The sequence below is a fragment of the Antechinus flavipes genome, chromosome 2, assembly GCF_016432865.1.
Source record: "Antechinus flavipes isolate AdamAnt ecotype Samford, QLD, Australia chromosome 2, AdamAnt_v2, whole genome shotgun sequence".
In the NCBI taxonomy this organism is placed as follows: Eukaryota; Metazoa; Chordata; class Mammalia; order Dasyuromorphia; family Dasyuridae; genus Antechinus; species Antechinus flavipes.
Genome location: NC_067399.1, coordinates 359,882,937 through 359,905,339, shown reverse-complemented (window position 1 = coordinate 359,905,339; position 22,403 = coordinate 359,882,937). Strand labels below are relative to the sequence as shown.

General features: G+C 36.9%; 1 pseudogene; it reads right to left on the bottom strand.

Annotated features, from left to right (window-relative positions):
* Positions 1 to 3,466: 3,466 nt before the first annotated feature.
* The window catches only part of LOC127546698 (60S acidic ribosomal protein P1-like), a 78,360-nt pseudogene continuing 59,423 nt past the window's right edge, over positions 3,467 to 22,403 (bottom strand).

The window sequence follows — 22,403 nt, the reverse complement described above, 5'->3', positions numbered from 1 at the left end:
AATCACACATAGATTCCTAAATTCCTTGGGACAATTTCACTAGAGACTATGAACAATTAGAATTTACCTGCATTCATTTTTTGAGTAACATACTTTGAGTTATTCTGAACTTCTCCTTTCCAATGTTTAAACCCCTCCATCCTCCATTGATTGTTAATTTCCATATCCTTTAATTCAAGCTCTGTCCATTCCCTGCCCTCTATCTTCCCTCTCTAAAGTTGTTTTTTAGAATTTTGCTTTACAATATCAAGCTAGATTTCACATTGAATATTTTCCTTTCTTGTTCCTTCCATTTTTCTTCATGCAGTGAGCTCTAGCTGTTTTCTGATGACATAGATTTCTTGGCTATCCTCTCCAGCACTGGTTGTACATTTACTTATACCTTCAACACACTAGTCATGGTAGGGGTAGTACATTACTTTTTGCTCCCCATTGCCATTTCTAGTCTTTGTCGTTGTCATCATCACTCATTAATCTCTCTTCATTTGAGGTTCATTCAATTCATATTTACCACCTAATCAAGATTCTGGCAGCTGTTAATACGTTTCCAGGTCACCTTCTTTAATGAATTCAGTCCCTACTTTATAGCTTCTCTCTCCTCTCTAATTTTTGCCATATTAAGGGACTTCAAAATACATCTTCATATTTTCACAAATAACTTAACCTCCAAATTTCTTGACTTACTTATTTTCCATGACTTCATTTCTCATGAGCTAACCATATACATACTATATGCAAAGATAGTCATACCCTAAACCTTGCTACCTTGCTATCATGTTCATGAACTCTGAAATTCCTTTATTTCATCAAAATAGATTGTTATTCACCTTTTCCCTTTATATTGTAAACTTAAATCCTTTTTTCGTCTCAACATAATGTCATTCTTTAGCCCCTCATGCCATCATCCCTGCATTAGTGACATGCTTTCTTTACTTATCTTGATTCCTTGGTGTAGTTCGACTCACCACAGTCTTTTCTTGAGTCCTTTATTTCTTTAGCAACTTCAACCTTGGGTCAGTGTCATCATCCCCTATCTTTACTCCTATTTACATGTTGTTGAACAATGTTGAAGAAAATTAAAAGTGACTTGGGCATATTATGAGTTCGTGTTATATAATCTCAACTGATTTCTCACTCCATTAAGATAAACTTCAATTCACTATTCCACTTATCATAATGCTTTTCCCAAACCTTTCGATTCCTTCTCAAAACAGTCATAGTTCCACTCCCCTCCCCCACTCTCTTAGCTGAAAACTTCTCATTTTTGCTGGAAAAAAACTTGAAGCCATTTACAGAGTTCCCTCTTCTACAGTGTTTTTCATCTCACATCACTTAGATATCTTCTGCTACTACAATTTCCTTCATCCCTATTTTACATGAAGTGGGAACTCATCTTCTTATCAAGGTAAATCTCTCTACATACACAAATGATCTCATGCCATCCCATCCTCCAGCATGAGTATCCCCTTTCTTTTACTAAAGAGTCTTTAATCTTTTCCAGTTTACTGACTGCTTCTATATTTTCTTTCATGTCTCCCTCATCCTCAAAAAGCCCCGAGTTGATCTATTTATTTCCACTAGATACTCTAGGTATTGTCTTATATCTTATTTTCCTTTAGTGGCTAAACTTCATGAAAAGGTTGCATATAATAGATTCCTCTCCTTCCCCCTTCTCCTTTTTTTTTTAAAAAAATAATCTATTCAATCAAAGAAACATTTTCATTACATAGTATAATAAAAAAGATGATTGCACATGAAATTGCAAATCTATTATGTACTTGTTATTCCTTTAAAATATAATAATCATATAAATTTATTTTTTGCTTTCTTTTTTCCTTTTTTCTTTCCCTCCCATCTTCCTTTCATTATCCCCCCCCCAGAAACACAAATATAACTAACTATATATGATATAATATATTATAGATATAATTGTTCTTGACATATTTCTATTTATTAGTTCTTTCTCTGGACACAGACATTGTCTTTCTTCACATGTCCTTCATAGTTTATTTGGCTATTTATGATAGTCAAAATGACTTATTCTCTTACTTTCTTCTTAACTTTTTAACTTAAACTCTCTGGTTTCTGACTAGCTGCTTCATTATTCAATTGAAGTTACTCTTTTCACAATTATCAATCTTTTTTTTTATTTTAATATCTTTTTACTGATAGAACGCATGCCAGGGTAATTTTTTACAGCATTATCCCTTGCATTCATTTCTGTTCCGATTTTTCCCCTCCCTCCCTCCACCCCTTCCCCCAGATGGCAAGCAGTCTTTTACATGTTGAATAGGTTACAGTATATCCTGGATACAATATATGTGTGCAGAACTGAACAGTTTTCTTGTTGCACAGGGAGAATTGAATTCAGAAGGTATAAATAACCCAGGAAGAAAAACAAAAATGCAAGCAGTTTATATTCATTTCCCAGTGTTCTTTCTCTGGGTGTAGCTGCTTCTGTCCATCTTTGATCAATTAAGGCTCTCTTTATCGAAGAGATCCACTTCCATCAGAATACATCCTCAAACAGTATCATTATTGAGGTATATAATGATCTCCTGGTTCTGCTCATTTCACTCATCAGTTCATGTAAGTCTCGCCAGTCCTCTCTGTATTCATCCTGCTGGTCATTCCTTACAGAACAATAATATTCCATAACATTCATATACCACAATTTACTCAACCATTCTCCAATTGATGGACATCCATTCATTTTCCAGCTTCTAGCCACTACAAACAGGGCTGCCACAAACATTTTGGCACATACAGGTCCCTTTCCTTTCTTTAGTATCTCTTTGGGGTATAAGCCCAGTAGAAACACTGCTGGATCAAAGGGTATGCACAGTTTGATAACTTTCTGAGCATAGTTCCAACACAATTATCAATCTTAATCAACAAATTTAATGGTCTTTTTTCAATCTCATCTTTCCTGACTTTTCTGTGGCATTTGACATTGATCATTCTCTTTTTGATATTTTATTTGCTACGTTTTCATGACATTGTCCTCTCATGATTTTCTTCTTATTTGAGTGACTGTCCTTTTCTTGTTTCCTTTGCTGGGCTTTCATCCACATCACTCCTTGGTCCTGTCGTGGACCTATTTCTCTTCTTCAACTTGTGATTCCATAAGTTCCCATGGTTTTAAAATCATCATCTCATGTAGATGACACCCAGATCTTTTTGTCTAGCCCTAATCTCTTTCCTGACCTCTATTTTTGAGTCTTTACTGCCTTGTAGAAATCTTAAACTGGATGCCCCAGAGACATCTTAAAATAAATATGTCCAAAACATAATTTAAAAAAAACTTTCCCCCTAAACTGTTATCTTTTCTTAACTTCCCTATTAGTATCAAGGGCATCACCATATTGTCAATCACCTAGTCTTACAATCTGTGTTATTTTTAACTCCCTATTCTAACTCTCTTTTTTAACTGAGTCAAACATTTTATCTAATGTTACAAAAATATTTAGTCAAAAAGACCAAACCCCATGTCATCATAATACTCCTTATTTTTATGCTTTCTCTTTCTTCTTTCTCCTCATCTGGGGCAGCTGGGGCAGGTCCACCAACTCCTACATTGCAGATGAGTCTTCCAATGTTTACTTGTTCAGGGCCTTTGTAAATAATCCAGGCCACAATGATTCAACATTTACACCTGCTACTTTAATGAGAGCAGTAATTTTATCTATCTTAACTGTAACCTCGTTGTCATGGAGGATGAAAACAAGAGTAGATGCAAGTGAGCTCAGAGATGGCTATTTCAGGAAATGAATAAGGAAAGATTAGTTTGTAGTAATAATGCTAGTCATCCACTGAAGTGAAGGTTCACACCAATGTGGTCTTAGCTTCTGAAAAAGAACCAAGTATTGTACATTCTCTTTCAGGTTTGACCAAGTGACTATCCAGTCATGTCTACTGACTCCCTATCATCCCCTATGTCAAATATAAAATTATCTGTTTAGTTTTAAAGCCCTTACTTACCTGCTCCTTGTGCAGTCTGGAGTGCTGGGTCTAGATTCAGGAAGACTCATCTTCATGAGTTCAAATCTACCCTCAGACACTAATCTGGGCAAGTCATTTAACCTGTTTGCCTCAGTTTCCTCATATATAAAATGAACTAGAGAAGGAAATGGTAAACTACTCCAATATTCTTTGCCAAGAAAACCCAAATGGAGTCACAAAGAGTTGGACATCACTGAGAAAGACTCAACAATAACAATAAAATGTAGCTCTTTGACATATTTTCAGTTTTCTTATACCTTATTTTACTTTCCTCCATATATTCTATGATCAAGTTCCTTAAACTCCTTGTTGTGCTTCAAACATAACATTCCATATTCTGACAGTGTTCTTTTCACTGACTATCTATCCTACTTAGAATATTCTCCCTCTTTATTTCTGCCTTCTAGATCCCTGGTTCTCTTTACGTCTCAGCTAAAGTCTCATCTTCTGCAAGAAACCCTTCCCTTCTCCTGCTTAATCTTCATCATCCTTCTGAGGCTGTTCACTATTTTTCTTGTATAAGTTTTGTTTGTTCATATTTATTTACATCCCCCATTAAAAAAGAGTTGTAGCTCTTTGAGAGCAGGGACTGTTTTTTTTTTTTTTTTGTTTGTTTGTTTGTTTGTTTTGGTAACTGGTATGTAATATGTGCTTAATAAATCCTATTGACTGATTTTAAATATAGTGGCCAGTTTATTTTTTAAATTATTGCTTTTTAAGGAGTCCAGGGATTCTTCAAATATCACTTTGATCTAGTTTCCATTTCCATTGTATTTAATATCTGATACTTTGCATTCACTTTTTTTCACTCATTTGTCCTTATTTTAATACTTTTTTCTATTTCATAGATTCATTGATTTCTGTTTGACCTATAGTTTTTAGAGAGTCCATTTCTAAAGTAAGATTACCACCTTATCTTCAAAAACTATATTTTCTCTCAATTCTTTTCTTTTAAGCTTTTATTTAATTTAAAAAATCTGTTTTAGGGAAGTTCAGCAGCTATTTAGGGGAATGGTTAAGGAGGGGAGAAACTGCATGCAGAAGACAATTTAGAATGCTATTTTAACAGTTCAGATAAGAAGTAAAGAGAAACTATACTGCAATGAGTAGAGAAAATGGAATGGACATGAGATGTTGAAACAATTAAAAAAACCAGATTTGGCAACTGATTGGATGTGGAAAATGGGGGACATAAAAGTCAGAGATATAGTTGTAGGTTTTGAAGAATGGTGGGACCTGCAAAAATAGGGAGGCTAAAAGAAAAGAAAGGTTTTTTGGGGAAAGAGAATGAATCTTTTTCTTGTCATGATGAGTTTGTGATATTTAATAATAAGATAATCTTGCACACAGTAGATATTTAATTAATATTTTTAGCATTGAATTGTGTCCTGTAGACAATGTTTCTTTGGGTAAATGGAGCAGGTTGTGTTGCTCTCAGGTTTCCTAGGCATTTTGTGTATGAATGATTGAGAGGGTGGCCTAAGGAATAGATATACCCAGACTCTTACCCAGACTCTTTCTGTCAATTTGATTTTGTTGTCTTCTACAATAAGACATATCAAGTTTAAAAGAGTTGCTGACTCATACTAATGAATAGATTCTTAACCTTCCCAATAACAGAAGGCTACCATCAAGTCTCTTGAAATTTTGATGACCTCTGAAAAAATTCTATTGTGTGTCCCATAAATAATATAGTCCTGGAAGAGCTGAGTTCCTGTTTGATGAAGCAGGATAGTGGCTGGTCAGGGCAAAGGGGCCAATACAATTTGGTAAATTGGAGAATAATCATAAAAATCAGAAAGACAAGAAATCATTAGACTTATCCTCAGGGCAAAAGTTCCCTCTGGTGGTTAGCCAGTCCCTGTTTGACCCTCCGTATTCTAATGAATGAATATCTATTAGAAACAGAGCACTCACTTGTATTCTGTGTATAGAGATAAAAGGAATTAATTTTTTAAAATAAGGCTTTAAAAGTTCACTGCCAACTGGGACATGTTCTTTGGCTGAAAATCTTTTTTAAAATCTTTTTTCAAATAGCTTTTTATTTACAAGTTATATGTATGGGTAATTTTACAGCATTGACAATTGCCAAACCTTTTGTTCCAATTTTTCCCCTCCTTTCCCCCCATCCCCTCCCCTAGATGGCAGGATGACCAGTACATGTTAAATATATTAAAGTATAAATTAAATACAAAATAAGTATACATGACCAAACTGTTATTTTGCTGTACAAAAAGAATTGGATTCTGAAATATTGTACAATTAACCTGTGAAGGAAATCAAAAATGCAGGCAGGCAAAAATATAGGTATTGGGAATTTAATGTAATGGTTCTTAGTCATCTCCCAGAGTTCTTTCACTGGGTGTAGCTGGTTCAGTTCATTACTGCTCCATTGGAACTGATTTGGTTCATCTCATTGTTGAAGATGGCCAGATCTATCAGAATTGATCATCATTTAGTATTGTTGTTGAAGTATATAATGATCTCCTGGCCCTGCTCATTTCACTCAGCATTAGTTCATGTAAGCCTCTCCAGGTTTGGCTGAAAATCTTAAAACAACAGGGTCTCAAAAGTATAAAAATTGCAGGTAACCCCAAAGGCACATAGTAGATATAAGCAGGCTACTATATGTTACCAATGATAACTTGTATGCAAAGAATGGAATGAAACCCTTCAGTGAGGATTTATAAGACTAGAAAAGGAAGTGGGCCAGTCATACAGGGACAGTGAAGAGTAACAGAAAGACAACCTTACTTTACCAGCTTTATTGGACCTGATTGTACGCAAGTACAAAAAGAACCAGAGGAAAGTATCTTACACACTATCTCCTCTTTGGAGAATCTAATTTATGTACAAATATGGGAAAGAATTACACAAGATGAAAAGGTGTGTTGGAGCTGTCATCTGAATTGGTGAAAGGAGTGCCTACATGAATGACTAGGTTGTTTAGGATATAGAATACTGGATTTGGAATTAGTAATAATCTGAATTCAAATTCTGTTTCAAAAACTGTGATTCTTAAGCAAGTCACTTAGAAACTTTGTTTCTACTATCTGTGTAATAATTGTAGAGCAATAACTTTCTTGATTTAGGGTAATGGTGTCTGAATCTAATAGAAACTGAGGCCATTACACCATTCATAAGGAATCCCTGTGCATGTATATTGACTTAGAAAATTGCATATTAACATTATCTATGTTATATTGTATCTTTATTTTGTTAAATATTTCTCAATTATATTTAGACTATACTTGAGAGTTTTACTAGCCAAGTAGCTCACAGTCTATAATGGGCCAGAACTCTGTAACTGAAACAAGGATTCTTACAAGGTGCCAATTCAATGGAATTGATAATACAATGGTTATCTAGTTTAGCATGGTGATTAATAGTTCTCTAGTTTACATGTACTTAGTAATTAATATAGTTCTACAAGATTGACACCTATTCTACAAGATTCACACCTACGATGATGTAATTATAATAAAGTATATCAGAACTAACAAGGACTGGATGAGAGATTCCATCTTTGATCATTATAGTACTCATCTCCTTGGTTCTCTAAGGAAAAAGAATTAGAGCCAGACAAGTGGAAACTAGTAGGATGTTGGAATCCTTACTAACTGCTAAGTAATTAGAGTTGATCTAATCTTACAAGAAGTTGTTTTGGCCAGAACCTGAAACAAGGTACTAAGTAGAACTAATCAAGACAAGGCTTGTGTTCCCACCTTTACTCATTGGAGTCCATAAGTATGCTAGCTTCACAAAGTACACTTTCTAACTTCAAGAGAGTCCACACCTTAAAGCTCTTTGGGCCAGAGAGCACTATGGGAGAAAACCCATAATCCCATTCTTTCAGAAGGTTCACATATAAGGCGAGACAGCCATTCCAGAATACACTTTTTTCCTCTTGGCTGGCTGATCGCGCTGGACTCGAGAGGAACGACTCTGCTGCAGAGAACACTTTTGCCGGACTTCAGTGGAGCTACGCCAGAAGCCCTTTCTCCGCGGCAAGTTGGTGGCTGGGCTCCCCAGAAGGAGATAAGAGAGACCTTCCATCTCTGTCTTGGTTGGAGGCAGAAGAAAGCAGAGGCAGAGGCTGAAAGACAGAACCTTTGGATTTGGAGACATCCGAAGGGCTCCAAGCCTCTAAACCGGCTGTGCCTTTGAGAAGAACTAACTCCAACATTTGAACTCTAACAGTAGGAGAGCAATTAATTGAATATTATAATGATAATGGTCCTGATTCATTTCCTAAAGAAGCATTCTATACATATAACAATACAATTAGCTTTAGGGAATTACATAAGTTATTAAAATAAGGAAAAAGAAGAAAGTGTAGGAGAGAGAGGGTACTAATGTAGCAGTCGAAAAGCATGAAGAATTAGATAAGAAAGGAGTTAAGTACAATGCTGAGCCATTAGGGCACTCCCCATCCCTTGACCTTCCCCCTCAATTAAGCCTTCATGGGTGGAGAGAGAAGGAGGAGGAGAGGGGCAGTAACAAATAACAACACCATTTATGAAGCAGCCTATGACAAGATTACAAAAGGCATTAGTTAAAGCAAAAAAAAAAAAAAAAAAGGACAGGATATATCTGATTTAATAGAAGCATACTCTGTTATTCAAGAATTTGACTCATCAGATTAAGAAAGAAGAAGATACAATCCTTTTGATCTGGAAATTATAAAGGATTTGAAAAAGGGTTGCACTCTTTATGGGGCCACATTGACTTATATATTAGGATGATATTAGAGAATTTAGCTTATGAAATTTTAACCCCTAGTGACTGGAAATATATAGCAAGGACATGTTTAGAACCTGGACAAAACTTGTTGTGGCTTTTGGAGTATAGTGAACTACGTTGAATACAAGACCAACAAAATAGGCAAACTAGCAGATAAAGGTCAGTATGCAGACACTTTAGCACAGATTAATTACCCTTTGATAGCATATGAGAAAATTGCTGTTGCTGCTATCAAAGCATGGGGCACCCTCCCAGGAAAACAAGATAGAGGGAAAGGCTTCACGAAAATAGTGCAAGGTCCAAATGGACCCTTTGCTGATTTTGTGGGATGTCTGCAGATAGCTGTCACATGAACTATTGGTGAATGCAGAGACTCATCAATGCTTTCAACGTGGTAAAGTAGGGCATTTGAAAGCTCAATGTTGGCATAGAGATAGACTGACAAGACAGGATGAGAGAACAAGACCCAAAACCCTGTGTCCAAAATGCTACCTACCAAAGCTGCTACCATTGGGCCTCAGAATATAAATTGGCTCAGGGAAATGAGAGGCGGGGCTCAGCTCCAAGACCTCAAACAAAAAACAGGTGGGGCATGATGGCAGCCGAGTTTACACCCAGAGAGTCTTTAGAAGTTCAGTATTCTGGTATGATCAGTCAGCAGAGAAGCAATCAGATGAGAGAAAGGGATTATAATTGGGGAGAATACAGGCTTTATAACCCAACAGAAGAACAGTGTTCAGTGCGAGCAGCTCCAATATAATCTCCAAGTGATTTGGAGAGATCCAGAAAGTGGTGAATGGAAGGGACTAGAGAGGTTTACTGCTTGGGGGAAGAGGGTTTGCTTGTATCTCTACAGATGGAGAAGGAATCAGATGGGTGCTAACGAGCTGTATTTTCCTTGTCTATCAGAGAGAGACAGAAAAAGGGAAAAAACCTCAAAACAAAGGAGAAGACCTAAGAAACATCTGACACTGAAAGAGCATGGCTGATAATGAGACTGTTACAGAACTTAAAAACCCTCAGGAATCATTGGATTCCCTGAGATGAAAAAATTGTTGATAAAACCATTGCAGAACTTCAAAACCAGCAGGAATCATTAGATTCCCTGACACATGATGAGATTATTGCAGGACTTCAAAACTTGCAGGAATCATTGGATTCCCTGACACATGAAGTAAAGTATGATAGATTGGTTTTGGATTATTTCTAGGACTTATGAACATGGATAATTCCTCATGTTGATTCATGTTGTTTATTACATTACTACTAGCCTGTGCCATATTACTATGTGCTTGTGTAATACCTTCTATGTTGATGGATATATGTATACCTGTTTCAAGTGAGACCCTTCAGAAACACACAAATCTAGTTTGATTTCCCTTTGGTATTTTCATCTCCCTTTCTGAGATGTCAGGGAGGGCCTGATCACCTCCTTTTTTGGTGTTTTCACCCTTTTTATGAGAAGTTAGGGAGGCATGATGACCTCTTTTTTGGGTTTCTCACCTCCCTGAGAAGTCAGAGAGAGTGTGACCTCTATGTTATAAAACAAAAGAAAGCAGGTGATGTAATGGGCCAGAACTCTGTACTTGAAATAAGGATTCTTACAAGGTGTTAACTCATGGAATTGATGATACAATTATTATCTAGTTTAGCATGGTGATTAATAGTTCTCTAGTTCAGTACATGTACTTAGTACTTAATATAGTTCTACAAGATTGACACCTATTCTACAAGATTCACACCTATGATGACGTAATTATAGTAGCATGTAGCCAACAAGCACTGAATGAGAGACACTTCATCTTTGGTCAGGCTCCTGGAGGTTCTCTTGGGGATTGGAACATGCTCAGGGAAGAGAGAGGCCTGGAGACTAAAGCACAAGCTCTGGGGCTCAGGGAGACTTCAAGACAGAGACTGTTGTGGTGGTTCTTCTGTCTCCCCCACAGAAAACAAGACACATTCTGGAGGAGCTCCAGAAACCTGGCCTGGGCCCCAAACAAGGAAACTAGATTGTGAAGGAGAAAGAATTTGGACTTTATCTTTGGCTATACTCGTGGTGATTACTCTGCTGAAATGAAGGCTGGTCTAGTGTATACTAGAACACTATAACAGTTTATGTTTGACACCCTTGAGCTAGGGAATAAGATAACTTGGGATACTCGCTTTACTAGAATTGTGATGTTCAGATGTAAATTTTGAAAACTGCTAATGTGTAAGAAATTCTTTTTTTTTCCTTTTTTTTTTTTTTTGCTGAGGTAATTGGAGTTAAGTGACTTGCCCAGGGTCACACAGCTAGGAATTCTTACTGTTATCTTCATCCTCTTAAACAGGTAAGCCTTGGGCTTTATCAAAATTAGCTTCTGAAGAAATTTGCTATTCTTGAGAGATAAAAGATGAGTTCAATAACCAAAGGAAAAAATCTTTTGTTTAGATTTCTTATGAAAATAAAAAGTAATCAATGAATATACATTTAACTTTTTAGGAAAAGCTCTTATTGAGCAAAAAATAAAATATAGCACCATGGAGACCTATGAGTAGACCGAACTTGAGGCCAGAATTCTTTGTACCATCCTGCAAAAAACAAAAATCAACTTTTCAGTGGTGATCCTTATACAGCTCTGATATATTGCTACATGGTGACTAACAAGGTAGAAAATTCACAGCTCACCAAAAGGTCATTCATAGCCCAGGGAAATGAACTTAGCTCCCCAATATTGAATCAGGAGATAGATTCTTGAGGAAACATGAGTTGGTTGTTGATGCCATTGAGAAATGGACCTTAAAAGGAAGAATATTATCCAGAACTGGTCCACTGTCGCCTTTTTCAACAACTAGAAAGAACCGAGGGTCCCAAATGGGGGAAAAATTAGGAAAATTCAGCAGTTGGCTTCCAAAGTAATTTTCAACCAAATTTGGAACAGATCTCAAATGTTCCCTGGACTTAATGTTGTTTAATATAGATGAACAATGAGCAGGAGAAAGGAAGTAATAAAGGGGAGAGAGGCCATAAAAGATGATTTATGGTAGAGAGGAAGTCCTAAGATCAGAAACTTGTATGAATCCCAATCATAGACCCATCTGGAGACAATCCAATAATAAGATCAAAATGTAAAATGAGAAGGTTTCTGGGGGATATTAAAATTTGTAAAAGAAGGCAATACTTATTTTTGGCTTGAAATGAACACTTGAATACTTGACCACCTTAAATAGCTATATAACAATGGCAGTGTTTTTATTTTATTCATTTTTTCAGCTGTCATCAGCTCCCAGACACCCAAACACACTATTTCTTTCATTTATTTCTTACTATTAGTAAATTAGTAAATTACCTACTGGGTTAAATAACAGGAAGAGATGCTTTTGTTCCAATAGATTTTCCATTTAAGATATCAAGTTCTCATTTTGAGAACTTGGATTTAAATTCTAACAAGAGAACAAACATTGCCAAAACAGATTATATATATATGTACTCATAGACTCACTAGTATTTTTGTATATATATACTTAATTATAATACAGTTTAATACACATATTCCATATACAGAAGGAAAGAGATTCAGTGGTTCAATTACAGGTTAGATGTCTTTAGTTGGAGACCTAGCTCCTCTATTAATTTACCATATGTTTTAAGCCAATTTCATCATGGCTGGGAGCCCATCCAGCTGTGAGACAGTGATAATGCCTGTATCCCTTCTATCCTGCCCATGCTTGGAGGGAGATTCCACAAAAACACGCTATAACTTTTGCACTTAACAAAAGTTATTGTTTTCACTATCAGTACATGGCATGTGTGCATACTTATGGACAACATGAAATTCAGTTGACTTGAAAGATAAACAGCTCTTTTAAGAGAGAACTAAGTAGGTAATTACATCCAAATAGCAACCCTGAGTGAAACAAGACTATGAAATGAAGACCTGCTTACCAAAGTCACTGATGAATACATGTTTTTTTTTTTTCTTTTTTTCAGTAATGGAAGAAGTGGAGGGGAGTGGTAGGAAGCTGATGCATCTTTTGTAATTAAAACTAATCTAGTCAAAAATCTTGTATTACTATCAAAAGTTGTGAGGGAAAGAATCATGACAATGTAAGTGCCACTTGTAGAAAAGTACCATACCACCATCATCAGAGTATATGTTTCCATTATGAGATCAAAGAAAATTTTGTGAAGAACTTGAGACTCTCATCATAGATGTGCTTATAATTCTGGGTAGCTTTAATGCTAGAGTAGGCATAGACTACTAGACATGACAAGGAGTCTTTATGGGGAAATGGAGTCAGAAAAAGCAAAAGCAATGGTCACTTACACTGAAAACTTGTGTATCTCTTGCTTTTTTTTTTAAATCAACAACACAGTTTTACATAGACCTAAATGCAATAAAACTTTGTTGATGTACCTTCACAGCAAACATTGGCATTTAATAGACTATATAAGAAGAAAGGACAGGATGTGAGAATGATGAAGGAAATACGAGGCAGAGTGTGCTGGGCTAATCATAGATTTATTTTTTCCAAACTAAACATTAACATTCAGCAAAAGTATTGGCCTCAAGGCATCTCCAGGGGAGAGAGGAGGAAGTAAAAAAAAAGTTTAAAAAATGAAGTTACATGATAACTTCATAATATACTTTCTAAAAGAATAGCAAATTATATATCATATCCAGAAAAGTGTGCAATCATCTTTCCCCCATTCTGTTATAGAAATACTTGTTTTATTTCTTAAATTTAGAATAAAACAAAATTTAGAAAAAGATATCATTCCCTGATTAACTTGAAATCTATTGGGAAAATTTGTAAATTGTTTAAAGCATACATTTATTATGCTTTTAAAAATTGTAATGGGAAAAGGATTATAGGAATAGGTCTGAAAATTCCATGTTCTCCAAATTTCCCATATAAACAAGTCAAAATAGTACCTCAGGGTGAATGTAGAATGGTAAAAAATAAAGAAGAATTGGGGTAAAACAGGGGTCCTCCTGGGTCTATTAGAGAAGTTCTAAAAAAGAGAGAGGTTTGGCCATTGTGAGGTGGAAACACTTCTAGGCTAGCTCTGCTGAAAAGCAAGTGGTGAGTCCTGGGACTAAATGTTTTTTTTTTTAATTAAAGCTTTTTATTTAAGAAGCATATGCATGGCTAATTTTTCCAACACTGACCCTTGCATAACCTATTGTTCCACATTTTCCCCTTCTTCCCCTCATCCCCTCTCCTATCTGGCAGATAGTCCAATATATATTAAATATGCTGAAATACATGTTAGATCCAATATATGTATTTATATTTATATTTATATTTATAGTTATCTTGTTGCACAAGAAAAATCAGATCAAAAAGGAAGAAAAAGAAAAACTGAGAAAAAATGCAAGTAAATAACAACAGAGAGAGTGAGAATACTAGGTTGTGTTCCACATGCTGTTCCCATGATTCTCTCTCTGGGTGGAGATGGTTCTCTTCATCACTGCACAAGTGGAACAGGTTTGAATCATCTCAATGTTGAAGAGAGCCATATCCATCAGAACTGATTGTTGAATACTCTTGTTGTTGCCGTGTATAATAATCTTCTGGTTCTGCTCATTTCACTCAGCATCAGTTCATGTAAATCTCTCCAGGCCTTTCTGAAATCATACTGCTGGTTGTTTCTTACAGAAACTGTTCTTACAGAACAGTCATGTTCCATAATATTCATATACCATAATTTATTTAACCATTCTCCAATTGATGGGCATCCACTCAGTTTCCAATTTGTTGTCACTATAAAGAGGGCTGCCACAAACATTTTTGCACATGTGGGCCCCTTTCCCTCCTTTAGGTTCTCTTTGGGGTATAATCCCAGTAGTAATACTGCTGGATCAAAGGATATGCAGTTTGATAACTTTTTAAGCATAGTTCCAAATGTATTCATGTGTATATATGTATATGTACACTATATATTGTGTGTATATTTGTGTCTCACTGTGTTTGTACACACACATATATTTGCCCTTAATTGTAGCCTACTTGGGGTGAGGAAAGGAAGGAGGGGAAAAAAGAACAAAATAAAAAGTACATCTCAGAGAACAAAAGAAAACTTGTAAGGAAGCAAAGATACACCACTCTGAATACAATGTGAAGTATTTATTATATAGGCTTTCTTGAAATGGAAATTTATTGCTTTATATTTTGAATCCTCATGATCATGTTGCACATGGCAATATTTTCCCCCCTTTCTTATTTTTAATTCAAGTTGAAAAGTAAATAAATAAAAAGTGTAATCAAATTGAATTATCATATTTACTCACATGAGTTTGATATCAAAAGACTTGGATTCAAATCTACCTTTGATACTTATTGTTACAGGTATGAGCTTCAGTTAGTCAATTAACCTTTCTAGGCCTCAGTTTCCTACTATGTAAAATTGTTAATGTTAAACAATCTGCCCCAGATATATGGAGGAAGTTGTAGAAGTCAGATTTGGTCCCTCAAATTTCTCCCTTAAAAACAGATGTTGGAATGTTTAATTATAGGAATCAGGCTGTAGCCATGGAGAAAGGCCATGGAACTAAAGCGAGCTTTGGAGAAAAACTACTCTTGGCTGCTATTTCCAGGAACCATAAAAGTCCATGATTTAAATTCCCCAGTCCTTGTCCTGAGTTCGAGTAGGAGAAGCACTGGAGGAGGGACTGCCTACAGGGGTCCAACTGTCCCCCCCAGTGCCCTGCCCTCTGGTAGGAATTTCGGGCTTGGTCAAGTTCCTCCTCCATCCACCATGACAACCCAACACCTGGTGGCCGGTAAAACTATTGGATTTCTTTTTGGGCTTCTCCTTCACTCTTGCTCTGCGACTCTGGTCTCTTACCCCTCCCCTATAGAGTGGGGATTGCAGGGGAACTCAAGAGCTGTCTTGAGACCTCTCCTCTGCCTCACCAGCTTGGTAACCTGTCATTTAAATGCTCATTTATTATTCCCTCCTCTGGTTCCCTTATTGGGGTGTGATTTAATGGTGAAATTGGTGACCCAATCTTCTCTTCTCAGACCTCCAGAGAAATTTTTTACATATAAACTTTTAGTTAAGAGAGTTAAGAGATCTTGAGATCCAGTACATTTTAACCTTGGGACAGCCGTTAGAGGTTTTAACTCCCCACCTGTCCAGAGCATTTTAGTAGCCAAAGGGCACCAGTGGCTTTCGAGTAGGAGACTTATTTATCAAACGCTCCTGCTAGATACCCCGGAACTAATTCTCCGAGTGTGCCACACCCTAAATCCTGCTCACCCTGCTCCCTGATCCCTCCCAACCGGGAGAAATTATCCATAATTGTGAAGAAGCTCTAGATTCTGTCTACTCCAGCAGATCTGACTTAAGAGAAATTCTCCAGAGAGTCCAGCCTTCTTGAAAATGGCAAAAGAAAGGCAAGTTATTTTGTGGTGACTCTCAATGATACCCTAGAAGCTAAGCCACTGCCTTTTGAGACTTCTGACCAGAAAGCTGAACTTATTGGCTATCAGTATCCTTAAGCTTTGGAACTGGGGAAGGGAATGAAAGTGAATAGTTATACTTTGCATGCTCACGGGGCTATATGGAGAGAGAGGGATCTGTTGACAGCAAAGAATTCTCCCATTAAACACGAAGGAGAAATTCTGCATCTGTTGCAACCTGTTGCAAGGGAGGTTTCAGTCATTTTGTAAAGGACACCAGAAGGAAGATTCTTTTCAGATTAAGGGAAACAGGTTTGCAGATTAAGCTGCTAAAGCTGCTGTCCATTTACCTCTGACCATGGCACCTTTAATTCCCCAGCTCCCTGATTCTTATACCCCTTCTTATTATTCACAGGAGAAAACTCTTGCAGAAGAAAGGGGGTACATTCTTTCTCCCTTTGGATAGTTTCAAATGTTCTCAGACTCAGTGGAAACTGATCTTTGGCCTCCGTCAGGCCATGCACCTGGGGAGAAATGCTCTCCAATCCCTGGTGAAACACATTTTCACTAGTCACAAGCTGGGAGAAACAATTAAACAGGTCTGCAGGCCTGCCCAATTTGTGCCCAAGTGAATTCTGAGAAAGCTGTTAAACCTCCCTGTCTCCTGAAGCCAGTTCAGAGAAGGGGCATATACCCAGGTGGAGACTGGCAAGTAGATCTACTTTATGCAAATACTCCCTTGCAGGGGATTTCAAACTGCTTTCAGTTTTGTTAACTAGGTAGAAATTTTTTTCCCTGCAGGGCTGGGAAGGCTCAGAAAGCATCAAAGCATTTGCTAAGCCTGCCTTCACTCCTTGCAGAGAGACAAACAGTCCAACTTTTACTTCTCAGGTATTTCAGAGTTCTCCTGTGAGCACTCTGGAGAAAGAAGGGTGGAATGGACCTGGATTCTTCTTTCCCTCACTTTCACTCTTCTACCTTTTTCTCACTCCAAAGATGAGAACTTTGCTCCCAGCATTTTCTTTCCTACTTTTCTTGATTAGCATTCTATGCCCCTGCCAGCAATTAACTCCTTAGAATTGTAAGACCCCTGCCAGTAGTTAACTCCTTAACTACTTTCAGCTTGGGAGTTCTGTGGACAGTGAGGGTTGTACAGCATTGTTTGCTGGGCTATCAGCATCCTTAAGGCAGCCCACAGATGGGACCTTTTTTTTGCAAAAAAAAAAAAAAAAAAGTCATCATCTCCACCCTAGATGACACCCCACTTTTAATCTGCTCCTGAAATTTGTTTCCTCTAGGCCTCAAGGTGCAAATTTTCAACTGTTCTTTCACCTGAAAATCATGGGATGACTGACTGGGGCACACAATATCCCTTATATGCTGCTGCTGCTGTTTCAGATCTTACACTTCTCCTTCTGGCTTGAAACCCCTCTCTCTCCTTCCCTCTCCCCCACACCCGTAAACTTGGGGATATCTCTACGACCCTTGTCAGCTCAAAGAAGTTACAGTAAAATGAGACCTTTGCCCCTTTATCCCAAGTGAATTTTGGGGGTAACTGCTTGAGGGCGGAGAAATGATGCAGGTGAACTCTGAAATTATGTCCACTCTAATCTGTAAAATAATCACTCTGAAATTGTGGCCCCTTGAATCTGTAAAATAATCATTCTGAACCTGTGTCCCCTTTGATCTGTAAAAGAAGGGAGATTTGAGGTCTCCCAGAGTCTGGAAGGGAGCATATCTTCCACATGGGCCTTTTTCTAAGATAAGCAGCATCATTCAATTGGAAATCTCGGGCAAATCACCCTTCCCCTCCCCCATTGATCTTTTGGGATCCCCATCCAGGAAACTCCAAATTCTGGAAAAAGCCTTCAAAGTAATTTCAATCATTTGGGAGATCTTGGTCTGATAATCAATTTAAATTGCCCTCAGCCCAAGATTTAAAATATGTTTTTCATAAAATATGTTTCTGTTAACACATTCTTTGCAAATCTCTTCATTAAGACATTTGTCCTCTAAGAGAGAGCCTCTTAGTGGAAAAAAATAAAACTTCCTTTTTGCCACTAAGATTTCGGGTTTGTGAATTCTTTCATGTTGAACCTGTGCCTCCGACCAAAAAGGGCATTCTCACATCAATTCTCTATCGTTAGAATAGCATCAAAATGAAAGGGTTGGACTAAATGACCTCTTGGGATTCCTTCCAGCTCAAGAGCTATGACCCTATTATTTCTCCTCTCCACATACAAATATGCCCTTTAAAAACTGTTATTTTGCTGCTAAAAAAAAAAAAAAGAGAGAGAGCAAAAAGCAAGGAGCTATCCCAGTATGCTGGTTCAGTATTCCTTTTGGCAGAATTTCTGAAGACTTGACCAGAGCAGTTCTTCACTATTAACATCTTTTTTTTTTTTTTTAAACAATTATCCCAATTACACGGTTCTTCACCTGCTGGGACAAGGCTGTGACTCATATTGATATTGACAAGCAAAGCAGTCTGCCAAGAAAAGAAGAGGATAGGAAGAGAAAGAAATTATACATTTCCTCCTCAGAATACAGACTATTCAGTTTATGTAGAATTCCTAACCCCTTTGACTGCTTTCTGTAGTATAGGTATGACCACAATTATTTTAATTGAAAATAAACACTTATTGAGAACTTGCTTTGTACAGGACACTGTGCTAGGTGCTGTATGTCATACCAGTCCCTCATAGCAAGTCATCACTAAATATTTACTGGTCCTCTACAGCAGTGGTGTCACACTCAAATAGAAAGTGGCCATTAAGCTATCCATAAAAATCTCATATTGACTTAGAAAACCACAAATTAATTTTATTTTTGTTCATTTGTATTTTTACTGTATGTTGTTAAAATTTCCTAATTACATTTTAATCTGGTTTGTGCAACATTCAGGAGCATAATGAATTTTTGATTTATTAGTTACTAGCTGTTCTTTTACTGGCTCCTAACTTATCTGAAGAATTGATGCCATGTTAGTCATTTGTTCCCCTTGTCATTTCCAATATAAATATCACTCCTTGCAGAGAAAACAGAAAGAAAAAGAATTGAGCAACTTTGCTTGAGCAACTTTGCCTTCTCACTGTGGTCAATTATGGTTATCCCATTTCTACCCAAAGGTCCTTCTCTCCCTTGAGCCACCTTTTTTTTCCAACATAATTAAAAATTAAAACAAAAGAAGACAAAAGAAACCAACCTGCAAAATCTTTTATTGTTCTTAGCTTCACTTGTCAGTTTCAGGTTCTGAAGATTTATTCTGAGATTTAGCATTCCAGACACTATTTTAAAAAGACTATACAATGATTATCTTTATCTTCCATTGTTTTTATTTCTATGTTCTTTATATTTTTTTTTAAAAGCTAAGTTAGGTGGTGAATTTCTTGTGTACATCTCAATTCCTTTAGATAAATATGTTTCCTCCCACCCCCTTTACTGGAATTGTTTCCCTTTATATTTTCAGAATTTCATTCCTGGGTTTTTTCTGTCTGACTTCCCCTGAAACATTTTAGTTCAAGATAACCCTATTTATCATTCCTTAGAAACCTTTGAAATCTACTTTCTTAAAATCTAGGGTGTTTGTCAGACTTGTGATCATTTTCTTTGAAGATTTTCTTTATTTCTAACCCAATAACGACCAGTTATTGGTGAGAATTAGATCCAGAACTTCATTTACCCATATTGTCCATATTGTTTCTTTCACCTTTTGAAGAATAAAGTGATTTATAAGATAATTGAAAAAACTTTCATGACTCTGCTTTGCCAGAGAGAAAGCTCCAGGAGGTGGCTGGATAATTTACCTTTCTAATTTCTATTATATCATGCCTTGCATGCTATGCTTGTGATTTATTTCTCAGATTTCTAATCTATTTACTATTTCTGTCAGCTTGGTCTGTTGAATATCCAATTGCAACATCACTTCTGTTTCTATCTCCTTTGACCTTCATCTTAATATTCTCCTTCACACTTACTTGGTCTGGTTCCTGGATCCCTCACATAAGTATTTCTTTTACAATGCTTATATAATTCTTATACAATCTCCAGAAACATTTACCTATGCTACTTATTTTGAACAATACATATACTACCAGAGTCATTATTAAGCTATGGGTTTCATCAAATCCAGACTCAGTGATAGGACCTCTGGGAGCCAATATGACAGAATAAGCAGTAACATATTCACCTTCAAACAACAATAAAGTAATACCCCCAAACAAGTCCTGGAACAGAAAAACCAGCAAAAAGATGGGGTGAAACAGACTTTGAGCCCTGGAAACTTGAAAGATTGGCAGGTAAGGTCTGTCTCATTCTGGTACCAGGGGAGCACAGTATAGGACAGACAGCATTCCAGGAAGCCAACTGCAAGAGCCACCCCAGAAAATCTGTGGGAAATCCTGAGCCCCAGTGCAGTAGAGTAGGCAAATGCCAACACCCAGAATTCTTTACTTGCCTCAGTATAGCCAAGGGAATAGACACGTTCCAACTCTGAGAACTGCCACATGTTTCATTGTAACCTTGGGCAAACAGGCAGTGTTTGTGGCTAGAACTCCAGTAATTCAGTGTAGTCTTGGGCAAAGAGTTAGACAACAATCATACAGTTGCCTAAGCAAGTATGAAGCCACAAGTGAACAAGATTGCCACTTGTTTCAGTATCCCTGAGGAATCACAGAAATATCCCACCAATCTCAGCATACTCAAGATATCAGCACTATAACTTTGGCTTAGTAGATCAACTGCCAGACTTCTACAGTCTCCAGTATGGCCAGTCACCTTCCCTCCCTCCACTCTATTCCCTCAGCCTAGAACAGACATGTGGGGTTGCTGTGGCTTTAGGTCAACATTAGTGCAGCCAAGACCTACAACCTCTGGAACAAGAAGCCTGAGAAAGTATCGATCCCTTTCTCATCCCCTTCAGGAACAAATCTAAAAGAAAGGAAAAAGAACAGAAAAAGATGATCAAATACCAAATTAAAAAAAAATCTGATAGAGAAGTTCAAGACAAACTTAGAAGAGTACAATATCAAAACACCTATGGACAAAATCCCAAAGAAAAATGGGAAAGTCTCAAGCTCAGAAAGAATTCATGGAAGACCTTAAAAAGGAGCTTAAAATCATAGAAAAGAGGTAGAAGACAATTGGAAAAAGAAATGAGAGTGAACCAAGAGAATCATGAAAAAAGTTACAGCTTAGAAAAAGAAAGCAAGTACTTAAAAACTAGAATTGGCCAAATGGAACAAGAAGTTCAATAGCTAAGTGAGGGAAAAAAACTCCTTGAAAGTTAGAGCTGGCTGAGTGGAAGTTAATGACTCTATGAGACATAAAGAATTAATCAAATAAGTTCAAAAGAATGAAAAAAATAGAAGAAACTGTAAAATACCTCATGGATAAAATTATTCACTTGGAAAATATATCCAGGAAAGACAATATCAGAATTTTTAGACCATCCAAAAGTCATAATCAAAAAGAGGACCCAGACAACATCTTTCAAGAAATTGCCAAAGAAAGCTTCTGTAATGTCCTGGAAAAAGAGGACAAAATTCTCATTAAAAGAATTCACTTATCACTTCAGGAAAGAGATCCCCTCCCAACCCCTCCCCCTCTCCCCCCCCCCCCCCGCAAAAAAAAAAATCAATTAACTTTATAGTCAAATTGCAGAACTATCAGATCAAGGGAAAATATTGCAAGTCTCAAATTTTGGAGAGCCAAAATTAGGACTATATTGGGTTTACAAGCTACAACATTAAAGGACTGAAGATATGGAACATGATATTCTAGAAGGTAAAGATGCTAGGACTGCAACCAAAAATCATTTACGTGTGGAAATTAAGCATATTACTTCAAGGTTGGCCATTAAGTGAAATAGAAGGATTTCAAACTTTTTTAAGGAAAAGACCAGAATAGAACACAAAATTTGATCTCTAATATTAAAACCCAAGAGAGCTTATATCCCAAAGAAATACTAAAGAAGGGAAAGGGACCTGTATGTGCCAAAATGTTTGTAGCAGCTCTATTTGTAGTGGCTAGAAACTGGAAAATGAATGGATGCCCATCAATTGGAGAATGGCTAGGTAAATTGTGGTATATGAATGTTATGGAATATTATTGTTCTGTAAAAAATGACCAGCAGGATGAATACAGAGAGGACTGGCGAGACTTACATGAACTGATGCTAAGTGAAATGAGCAGAACCAGGAGATCATTATACACTTCGACAACGATATTGTATGAGGACATATTTTGATGGAAGTGGATTTCTTTGACAA